Source organism: Mobula hypostoma, unplaced genomic scaffold (genome assembly GCF_963921235.1).
Source record: "Mobula hypostoma unplaced genomic scaffold, sMobHyp1.1 scaffold_42, whole genome shotgun sequence".
Classification (NCBI taxonomy): domain Eukaryota; kingdom Metazoa; phylum Chordata; class Chondrichthyes; order Myliobatiformes; family Myliobatidae; genus Mobula; species Mobula hypostoma.
Genome location: NW_026948219.1, coordinates 630,212 through 641,240, shown reverse-complemented (window position 1 = coordinate 641,240; position 11,029 = coordinate 630,212). Strand labels below are relative to the sequence as shown.

Genomic DNA, 11,029 nt, shown 5'->3' with positions numbered 1-11,029 from the left:
TATTTTAATGCGGGGAGTATTATGAATAAAGCGGATCAGCTTACAGCGTGGATCAGCACTTGGAACTATGATGCTGTGGCCATTACAGAGACTTGGATGGTGCAGGGGCAGAAATGGCTACTTCAAGTGTCAGGCTTTAGATGGTTCAGAAAGGGCAGGGAGGGAGGCAAAAGAGGTGGGGGCGCGGCATTGTTGATCAGAGATAGTGTCGCGGCTGCAGAAAAGGGGGAACTCATGGAAGGGTTGTCTACGGAGTCTCTGTGGGTGGAAGTTAGGAATAGGAAGGCGTCCATAACTTTACTGGGTGCTTTTTACAGACCACTCAATAGTAACAGATCCATTGAGGAACAGATCGGGAGACAAATTCTGGAAAGGAGTAATAATAACAGGGTTGCTGTGGTGGGAGATTTTAATTTCCCAAATACCAATTGGCATCTCCCTAGAGTGAGGGGTTTAGATGGGGTGAAGTTCGTTAGCTGTGTTCAAGAAGGTTTCTTAACACAATATATAGATACGCGTACAAGAGGAGAGACTGTACTTGATCCGGTTCTGGGAAATGAACATGGTCAGGTGTCAGGTCTCTCAGTGGGAGAGCATTTTGGAGATAGTGATCACAATTCTATCTCCTTTACCATAGCATTGGAGAGGGATAGGAACAGACAAGTTAGGTAAACATTTAAGTGGACTAGGTAGAAGTATGAGGCTATCAGGCAGGACCTTCCCTCTGTTACAAATCCAGCTGTATTTTATCTAGTTTTTTGAGTGTTCACTGAAACCACATGATTACCCACAATTGACAGTATATCGAAGATTTATCCTTCCAACGTGTACATTCCCGTTTCCACTTGGTACACATAGACATTGATGTCCCACATTGCAGTGGAACTGGCAACGCAGATACATTACTAATGTCACTTTCCTGCCGAACGGCGATGCCCCCAATGGCAAATGCACACTCGTTGTCCTCGTCGTACATGCTGTCCGGCCAAAACTGACCGCAATATCACCGTTTAAACGAGACCAACTCAGAACACACTCGCAAGATATGAAATTGCCAATACTCTGTCACATCACTGGAAAGATAAAGCATGTCTTTGTCAGCTTGAAACAATATACAACGCCGATACTTCACCCATCACACCCATTGATCGTATTTATCGTACCGTAAACACCATCTGATTACCGAACATATGAGCCAAAATCTCGTTCAATTTATCGGCTCGTTCTAGATTATTAAAAGTTCGGAGGATACAGATTTTGAAATAAAGAACCAATGCTTAACCAATGAGTGTACAAGTTCCAGAGGAAGCAACAGGAAATAGGAATCGAATTATGTTATAATTTTGGAACGACATCAGTCAAGTTGCAGGCAGTTGTGGAAGACAGCAGTGCTCCCTATGATTGTTGTCATTGCGTCGGGCCGTGTTACGATCTGATTAAACAGGAGAAGTCACGTGTTTATTTTTCTGGACACATTTCTGTTTCCGCGAGGTTAGGTATGAACAATGCGGTGAATAAGGGGATAAAGAATTTAATATGTGAAGGAGGTGCAGCAGCCACGATGTGGGATATAAGTTACTACGTAAAATAGAAATGCAATCCCAAGACATTCATAGCTTCATATCTTAACTCTGTCAATAATTCAACTGGATTTTTATCCAGTTCTTGGTGTGATCACTGAAACAAAATGATCACACACGAGTTGGTTGCCGGTGACTAGTGACGGTACACAAAGCGTCTGTATTGAGAGCACTCATCTTCAAGTTATATACCAATGATCTGCATGATGGAACTGTGGGTTTTCTACACAGGTTTTCAGACGATATGAAGACAGGTGCAGGGGCAGGAAGCCGTGTTGCCGAAGTAGAGAGGTCGCAGAATATCAGATTTGGAGAATTTGCGGATGGAAGAAAGTGTAAGAAAATGTGTAGCCACGCACTTTGTTATAAAGAATAAAGGCGTTGACCATTTCCTAAACGGAAGAACGTTGAAAATTCAAAAATGCAAGGGATCGTTGGTGTTATGGTGCAGGATTCCTTCGAAAATAACTTGCCGGTTGAGTCGGTGGTAAAGATAGGAAATGCAATTGAACACTCAGTTCAAGAGGACGAGAATAAAAGGGCAAGGATCCAATGCTGAGGCTTTAAAGGATATTGACTGCATTTGGGGGACAATGAACTGTTTTGGACTCCTTATCTAAATAAAAAGTATATATGGGGTGGTCTGGAGTTACGTTCCTGCCAAAGCAGTTGTAAAGCGCTTCTTCCTCCGCTTGTCGCCCGAGGACAAGGTGTAGCACCTGCTTTCCCGCACGGGGACCCATCGGAGCAGGTGGTGGATGGTCGTACGAGCAGCTTGTGCATATCCCAAGTCCTTGTTATATGACAACTGACGCCAGGCAGACAATCAGAGTATTGATATTGTCTGGGGCCACGCGTCTTCTAAAGACACTGCCAAGAAGGAGCCAATGTCAAACCAATTTGCAGAGAACGATCATGGTCACGGAACGATAATGATCACACATGTCATACGACACGGCACATAACGGACGAACGAATCTAACAAAAAGATATGTTGAATTTGGATAGGTCCAGAGAAAACTTACGAGAATGATTCCTGGAATGAAATGTTTGACGAATGAGGACGGGTTGATGGCTGTGGGCCTGTAGTTGCTGGGATATAGAGGAATGAGGGGGGACCTCACTGAAATCTATTGAAGATGGAAATTACTAGATAGGGTTGATGTGGAGAGGATTTTTCCAAGAGTGCGTGGGTCTGGGTTCAGAGGATACAGAGGGACGTCCATTTGAATTTCGGTATCGCTACGGTGGTGAATCGGTGGAATTCACTGGCACCGACGGCAGAGGAAGCCGAGTCAATAATTATACTTAAAGCAGAGATTGATAGTTTCTTGTTTACTGAAAGACAGCGAGAGAAAATTATTGCACAACATAATTACAGTCCAGAGAGGATGCCGTTCACCTGTTGGAATTCAACATTTGAATACATACAGCGTAAACACGGCCATTTATTTGTGTAAATGAGCACATCGTTTTAAAGATTCTAAAATAAAATATGAATCCAGATAGTATTAAAGTGGGCGGGCGGGGGGTGGGGGTTGGGTTTGGGCATTTCCAAGAGACCACACAAAGCGAGTTCTTCCGTTGGCAACGTATGTACCAAAGCGTGTTTCGTCTGCACAGTCTCCCCCCTAAACACACTGACCTGCACCTGAGTGAAGGGAGCTGTACTTAGGAGAAGTACACAAAGCAGACAATGCAGTTGTAAAGATGAAAGATGAAAGCCTTCACAGGCGTCGCCTTTTCGTCCAGAGAGATGTATGATTTCCATAAACAATACAGTCTGCGTCTTTATAAACGCCGAAGTGACAACTCTAATGCTATCGCACCTTTTTCAAACAGAGATGGCAGTATTACTCTTGAGCTCTCTGACGAATTGTTTCACTGTGGGCGTTTCTCTGATCGTAGTCGGCCGTGAAATGCCCTGAAAGGGGAACCATCGACAAGATGCAAGGAGGGTCGATTTAAACAAACGATAAACAGCGGAGCCGCGAGCTTATTCAAAATGACCTGTCATCAATATAAATCCAGATATTACTCCAATAACAGAGAGGTGCCCCAAGGTCCGAATGAAGTGAGCTCGGCAGGTGGATAGACATGTGAGCCACAGTCAGCTGGATGTGCCCAAACACCCATTTGGTACACGGACCAGGCCAGCGATATTATTGCTAATCCTGGTCTATCAGTGACCACACTGATATGGTTGTTGTCTCTGCAGAATCATTCCTGATCAGATCCTCGCGATTCATGCACAAATGCAGTTAATTTTAGGGAGAGGGCCAACACTTACTCGGGAAATGTGGGTAACGGTTTCAGTTAGGTGCATTGGACGATCATTCGGATGACGTGATTGCAGCAGGTCTATGAACAACATTTAAAATGTGTTTAGCCAGTGTAAGACAGTAAACGACTAACGGAGGTTGGAGCGAAGGGGGAAAATGGGCCGACCTCAGTCGGCAAGGACCATGAGGGAGAAAGGACCAGCGTCGGTGCGGAGTGTCTGAATGACCACGTGATCTCACTGTTACAGCGATTTAATTATGCTTTATTTTCAATCCCCAGCCTCTCGCAGTTACGATTCGTATTACCTTCCATGGGTGACGAAATTAACAAGGTCACAGCTTTTTTTTTCTCTCTTAAGTCCAAATCTGCTTTAAGTCAGCGACAGATGAACTTGTATTGAAGCGTATTCGCTCGCTTTCCCACTCTACACCCAGCGGAGCGGCATTAGACGCCACGCTGCGGTCATGTTTGTATGAATGAGGTGCGCGTTCACGTACGGGTTGTCAGCAAATATTTTTAAATCCCTCCCTGGTTATTTTCTGATTCAGAATCAAGATATTCACAAACAAAGATATTCGCAAAGAAAGGACACCGACGGAAGGTCATAAGGCTGCTGATTTGTGAGGATGCATTGGGAGGTATCCGGTGTCCAGGGCAGGTCCTTAACATTGCTTTAGCCGGCGGTGGTAATGGAGACAAGCTCCCACTACATATTGAGTGCTTGCAATGACATGCGCCTAAGATAACCTCTGACAACTGCCCAGCTCCCGGCCTTCACGTGTGGATCAGCTACCAACGCCGTTGGATCTGTTTCTACTGACAGGAGAAGGAGCGTATGGGGGTCGTCAGCCATGGCTGGAAGCTCATCCAGAGGAAGGAAAACTCCGATCTCACTCCGCCGCTGTCTTGCGGCTACACTCACTCATGGTCAAGGCTACGGGAGTAAACCCCGATGGACAAATACGGAGCTGAAGACACTAAGACAGTCCTACTGTCAGCTCAATGCTGACTGTCAATTCCTTGACGCTGCTGGGGCAAATCTGCATCGCTCTCTGCCGTTCTTCGCGTTCATCAGATGCGTGGAGAGAGGGGGGTTGTTGAATGGTGAACAGCTTCCTCTCCATATTGTACTGCCCTAGCCAGGCTTCTCTATCTAGACAGACAGGACACAACATCCGTGACCCACTCTGACGACAGAGGGCTCACCCGGGTGTCCAGGGAGAGGTGGTACTTCTGGTGAAGGAGCTTGTCGTATCCATTGCCGGGCAGGTCACTCAGCGTCGGTTCCCATCGGACACTCAGCTCTCAAATGTGGCTCCAAGTAGCTGTTTACACGCGACACTGTGCACATCCCGGTGGGCCGGTTCGCCAGACGGTCTAATCCGGGTGAGGGTCGGCACCAGGCCCGGTGAGACAGGAACATGCCTGGCCCCAGCATGAGAAGTGAGCTCCGGCGGACTGAGCGAGTGAGATCCACAGTAAAAACCACCGGGGAGGAATGCGGTACCGCAACGCTCCGAGGAGAGCGAAGGGCAAGTCAAGGCACAGATCACCTCATGTTTCCCCACTGGAACCCAGAAAGAGCTCAGTTTGTGACGCGTGTTCGTCCCACTGGACACGGACTTGTGAGTTCAAGAGAGTGGGACTGGCCCAATGAAACAACTTTTGCACTTTAAAAAACTCCCCCGCACAGGTTTCATGGACAAAGACAATTTATTCTGATGATATGACAACTGTTTATTAAACACTTGAAAAACAACCAAAACACCGAGTGCAAAGAAAACAAATGTTCTTTATCTCTCTCTAAACATAATCCTCGTGCCACTCTGCTCTACAATCACAATGTAGTGTTACACATTTCTTTCAAAACTTAGCTTTTGATAAAAAAAATCTTTAGACGAGTTCTATATAATATTTTGCTTAGAATTTTACTCCGCTTCAGTCTTTCGCGAAAACTACTGAATTGTTTCGACACAAGTTATGAATAGATCAAACTTCAATGGTGGAAATTATTTGACAACACTTCCCGACACCTGCTACTCAGCTGCTGTGCAAAAGGGGCTAACTGCATCTGACATTTCATTAGATGCCAATATCGTCATTTCCACGGAGGGTTTTGGGGTCACAAGAGAGTTTCCCTCTCCTACTAATAAGCATCGGAATCACTGAGTTCTCACTGAGCAGCCGCTCCGGCACTCACAGCGGTTCGCCGATCCGCACAGCGGGACAGAGAGAGCACACTCTGCGGAAGGAAGGTTTGCTTGTTCCGTAATGGATCAGAGTCCGGGAACAACAGCGTGGAATGTGACAGAAATTCCGAAGAATATCGTCTGGGCTGCTCAATTTATCTTTGCGACTTTGACCTTGGATCTTCGAATCACGCATGCATTAAAAGTTATTCAAGTGATTCACTACCCCATCCTCGCTATCATTGCTCTTCCCGGTGAGTCTCTCTCCAACGTTCAACTATAAAACAACATTTAACTGCTTTCTAACATTTATCACCCATTTGAAATTAATGCTACTGTCGCGCTCTCCGGGTAAAAAGTCTCCAAAACTTCAAATTCTGCAACAATGCTGTTCACTGTGGATCTTGTAATTGTGCGGGTGTAATGGCCAATGATCCAATCGGTAAACTCCGTTCAATCGTTGCTCACATCAGCTCATGAACGAGGTTTAATATTTTGCCGCTAGAAGCGTTGCTTCCTCTCACTCGCTCCATCTTCAGCTCGAAAATACCGGCTTTTGAATCAAGTTGCTTCCTCTCCTTGTGTTTGCAACGGAACTCAATCTGACTTCCAGGTGCGGATTATTCTCGCAGACAACCGGTCTGATGATGAACCAGCCGCCAACGTCACCGCGCACCCAGCCCCGCCCAGCTCCGTACGTGCTGCCACGTCATCGAACAGAACATCCCGCCTTCCCACTTCTCCCAGAACCGACTGTCTACTCTAAACTCCCGGGCTGTCCAGGGAATCCGTGATCCTTTCCTCACGGTTCACCACTGGCATTCGTCCCGCTGCAGCTCCATCTCCGCATTACCGGAATTTGTGAGCAAATGTCTGAATTGTTTCACCTCTGTCCTTTCCTGTGGTAATTCACGTAATTGAAAACAATCCTTCATTCGCTTTTCAAATGTCACTCTGAGGCTTTCGCAGAACTGGGTTATAATAATGATAAAGAGAGACGGCTCATTATCTGTCTTCCCCTGTGAGGCGTTACTTTATGATGAATATTCCCGACTCTATTATTCTCTGGTCATTTCAAACAGTATTCATCTGAATAACATTGTGCAGCAGGAAATGTAGTTGTCTATATGGACTGAATTCTGCAACACCGTTTGAAGTTTAGATTTCTTCCTTGAATTCCATGGCATTTCATTCAAAAAAAGGGAAAGGGATCTCAATTTCTACTATATTATCGTTAAAATATTATTACAATCATTCGGTCTCCTCTGACTGTCCACCTCCAATCGATATCCGTATCAGAATTGATTCTACGATAGGAACTCAACAATTATAAAATGCCATTGTCCTTTCTGTGTGTGTTTAATTTTTGAATTTTTGACTCGCGAAGATTGCCTATGATCTCAGTGATTTAAAGTAGTCCTGGTACAAAACTGATTCCATTCTCAGACTGCAATTCAAAAGCGACCTCAGCTAATTATTTTATTAGAGTCGGCGGTTACATTTGACTGTCAACTCGGTCGCTGCTCTGAAGCGACAGAACAAAAAAAATCTGCACACTAAAGGTTTACGAACAGGCCATGAAATTCTGACAGTGATGCATTGCTTTGAGGGTAATAGAGGGTCATTATTCCGGGGAAGTTTTTTTTTACCACGAATCAAATAAAATGCAAAGGAATGGAGGAAAATTTCTTAAATAGGGGCCGGAGTATCTGAAGGAGATAGAGAACCGTGGAGGAAAAATTCCAGAGGAATATCATTTGCCCAGTTAACTTCCGGCTTGTGAACATAACATCCGCTGAGGCAAAATTAGATCTTCTGCTGAACGTGTCAGAGAGTCGACCAGCTTCTCCGAGCTATCGGTCAGCAGATTCAAATCGGTTAATGGGTCGTGTGAAACTTGGTTGGATTCCGCTGCTCGGAATCACTCTCTCACATTGAGCGAATTCACCGGAGCTGCTGCTGACAGGATGACCAGTGACAGTATTTTATGAATAGCGAGGATGCCCGAGACCTCGCCACAGAACTGTAGTACTTGTATTTATTACACTGTACTGCTGCCGCAATAATAACTAATTTCTGGATATAAGATGGTGATGATGAACCTCATTCTGACATGGGGCTCTGTTGTGGACTGAGAGTGGGAAAGGGTCAGGGAGAGGGGATCGTTGTTGGGAAAAGAGGGAGGGAGAGGGGAGGGAGCGGGCAGCACCAGGGAGACATTCTGTATTTGTCAGTAATTCGCAACATAGTTTTCTCGCGCCAGATTTGAAAGCTGGTTTTCCGCTCCATGTTGACAATACGGGACTGTGTAAAATACAACCATTGTTGGTAGAATCTCAGGTGGTGACGAGAGGGCGTACAGGAGTGAGATATGCCAGCTAGTGCAGTGGTGCCGCGGCAACAACCTGGCACTCAACGTCAGTAAGACAAAAGAGCTGATTGTGGACTTCAGGAAAGGTAAGACGAAGGAACACGCACCAGTCCTCATAGAGGGGTCAGAAGTAGAGAGAGTGAGCAGCTTCAAGTTCCTGGGTATCACGATCTCTCAGGATCTAACCCTGTCCCAGCATATTGTTGCAGTAATAAAGAAGGCAAGGCAACAGCTATACTTTATTAGGAGCTCGAAGCGATTTGGCATGTCTACAAATACACTCAAAAACTTCTATAGTTGCATCGTGGAGAGCACTCTGACGGGCTGCATCACTGTCTGGTATGGAGGGGCTACTGCACAGGACCGAAAGAAGCTGCAGAAGGTTGTAAATCTGGTCATCTCCATCTTGGACGCCAGCCTACAAAGTATCCAGAACATCTTTAGGAAAAAGTGTCTCGAAAAAGCAGCGTCCATTTTTAAAGACCTCCAGCACCCAGGGCATGCCCTTTTCTCATTGTTACCATTAGGTAGGAGATACAGAAGCCTGAAGGCACACACTCAGTGATTCAAGAACAGCTTCTCCCCCTCTGCCATCCGATACCTAAATGGACTTTCAAGATTTCGACACTACCTAATTTTTTAAAATATGCAATATTTTTGTTTTTGCACATTTATTTAAATAATCTATTCAATATACGTAAATAATTTACTTGTTTATTTATTTATTATGTTTTATTTTTATTTATTATCTTCTTTTTCTCTGTCTGCTTGATTTATACACACACACACACACACACACACACACACACACACACACACACATATATATATACAAACACCAAAGACATTTGAACAGTAGGGTATAATGATCAGGGGAGGGAGCCTGTCGTTGATCTAAACAGTCACTGTTGCGGGAAGTTATTTAATTTTATTTAAGTTTCTGTAGAGTTTGTATTTGATGTCCCATTTCAATCCTCTCCCCCAAGCACGCCAGAAGTTGCGAAATATCGGTGATCGTTATCTGTGTTGTTCGCTGCTGTTTTTGGGTGATAATTGTACACACATTTTGCATGGTTTCTTTTCACTAATTTCACTTGCCATTTGACTCTAATAATTGGTTTTCTCAATAGATTTCCTGAGAAGCAATGATTAACGATCGTGACAGAGAACAAATCCATAAATTGTGTGATAATAGAGAACGCTTCCGGAAGTGTATTCACTGATTATTTTCTATGCTCCTCGCGGTGAACCTGGTGACGACTTTAATCTTGTCCAGAGGAAAGTGCGGTCTCTCCAGAGTTGTCACTCGCTACCTGGTTGCCATGGCAGCGGCGGATCTTATGGTCGTTGTCCTGGACCTGATACTGAGCGAGATTCTGCATCAATGGAACTTTTCCTCTGGGCTAGAGATACACCAGTGTGTAAAATCCACGCCGTCCTGCTTTACGCCGCCACCGATTGTTCGGTCTGGTTCACCGTCACTTTCACATTTGATCGATTTGTGGCCATTTGTTGTCAGAAGCTGAAAACAAAATATTGTACCGGGAAAACTGCGGCTGTGATTCTGGGGATGGTGACTGTGATCAGCTGCTTAAGAAACATTTAATGGTATTTTCGGCTCTCGGGGCGTTATACAGTGATAATTGTTCCATTTATGTGTAGGAGAAGCGCGCATTATGTGTCTTTATCTGTCGCAATACCAATAGAATTATTTAATTACCTTCTTACCCCTGTAATCCCATTCCTGCTGGTTCTCCTGACGAATGGATTCACCGTCCGGCATGTTCTAGTCACCAGCAGGGGGCGCAGGAGACTCCGGCGTGCTGACAAGGGACAGGGTGACAGGGACCCGCAGATGGAGAGCCGCAGGAAATCCCTCGTTTTACTGCTGATCATCTCTGGCAATTTCGTCCTGCTGTGGGCACCGTTCACTGTGTATTCTGCGTGGAAACTGCTGTCTGATTCCTCTGCCGTGACGCTGCCTCCCGATTCACTGCGAGAACTGGGCTCCATGCTGCTGCACAAACACGGCTCTTTACGCCGGCACCCAGACCAAGTTCAGGCAGCAACTGAAGGACGTGATAAAACATCCCCTGGCTCTCATTGCTGCGAAGATGTCATGAATTAGTGATGTTTCCCAGCCTGGCCCAACTAATTCATCACTCATTGCAGGCAAACTCTGCACCAATGGGAACCCGCGTAATTACGTGTACTTCTCATTCCTCACTCGCCTTACTATCGCGCATGTTTCCTCTCTCCAGCTCAACTGACGATCCTTTCAATTGTTTTTTTTCTTTTCTGCATTCACTAGTTAATATATACCCCCTCTTACCGAGTGGAACGAGCTGCGTTTGTTATTGTAGATCAGTGACGCCCTTGTGACCCACAGTTCTGTCTTGCAAGTCCCGCTGTCCACCTGGTTTGGATGCACTGCACCGCTCCAGCGTGCGATTCTGTGTTCCCGAAACCTCTCCTGTTTAACGATGCATTCCCCCCAGTTCGCTGTTCGAGACTGGCGATAAGCTCTTGTCTCGTTTCCCGGATATCGCTGATCAAGACCAAGGATTCCAGAAACATCTTGCAATCTCAATGTTAACTGAAGATCG

General features: G+C 45.5%; 1 pseudogene; it reads left to right on the top strand.

Annotated features, from left to right (window-relative positions):
• Positions 1-6,134: 6,134 nt before the first annotated feature.
• On the top strand, positions 6,135-10,546 carry LOC134341966 (probable G-protein coupled receptor 139; annotated as a pseudogene).
• Positions 10,547-11,029: the final 483 nt, after the last annotated feature.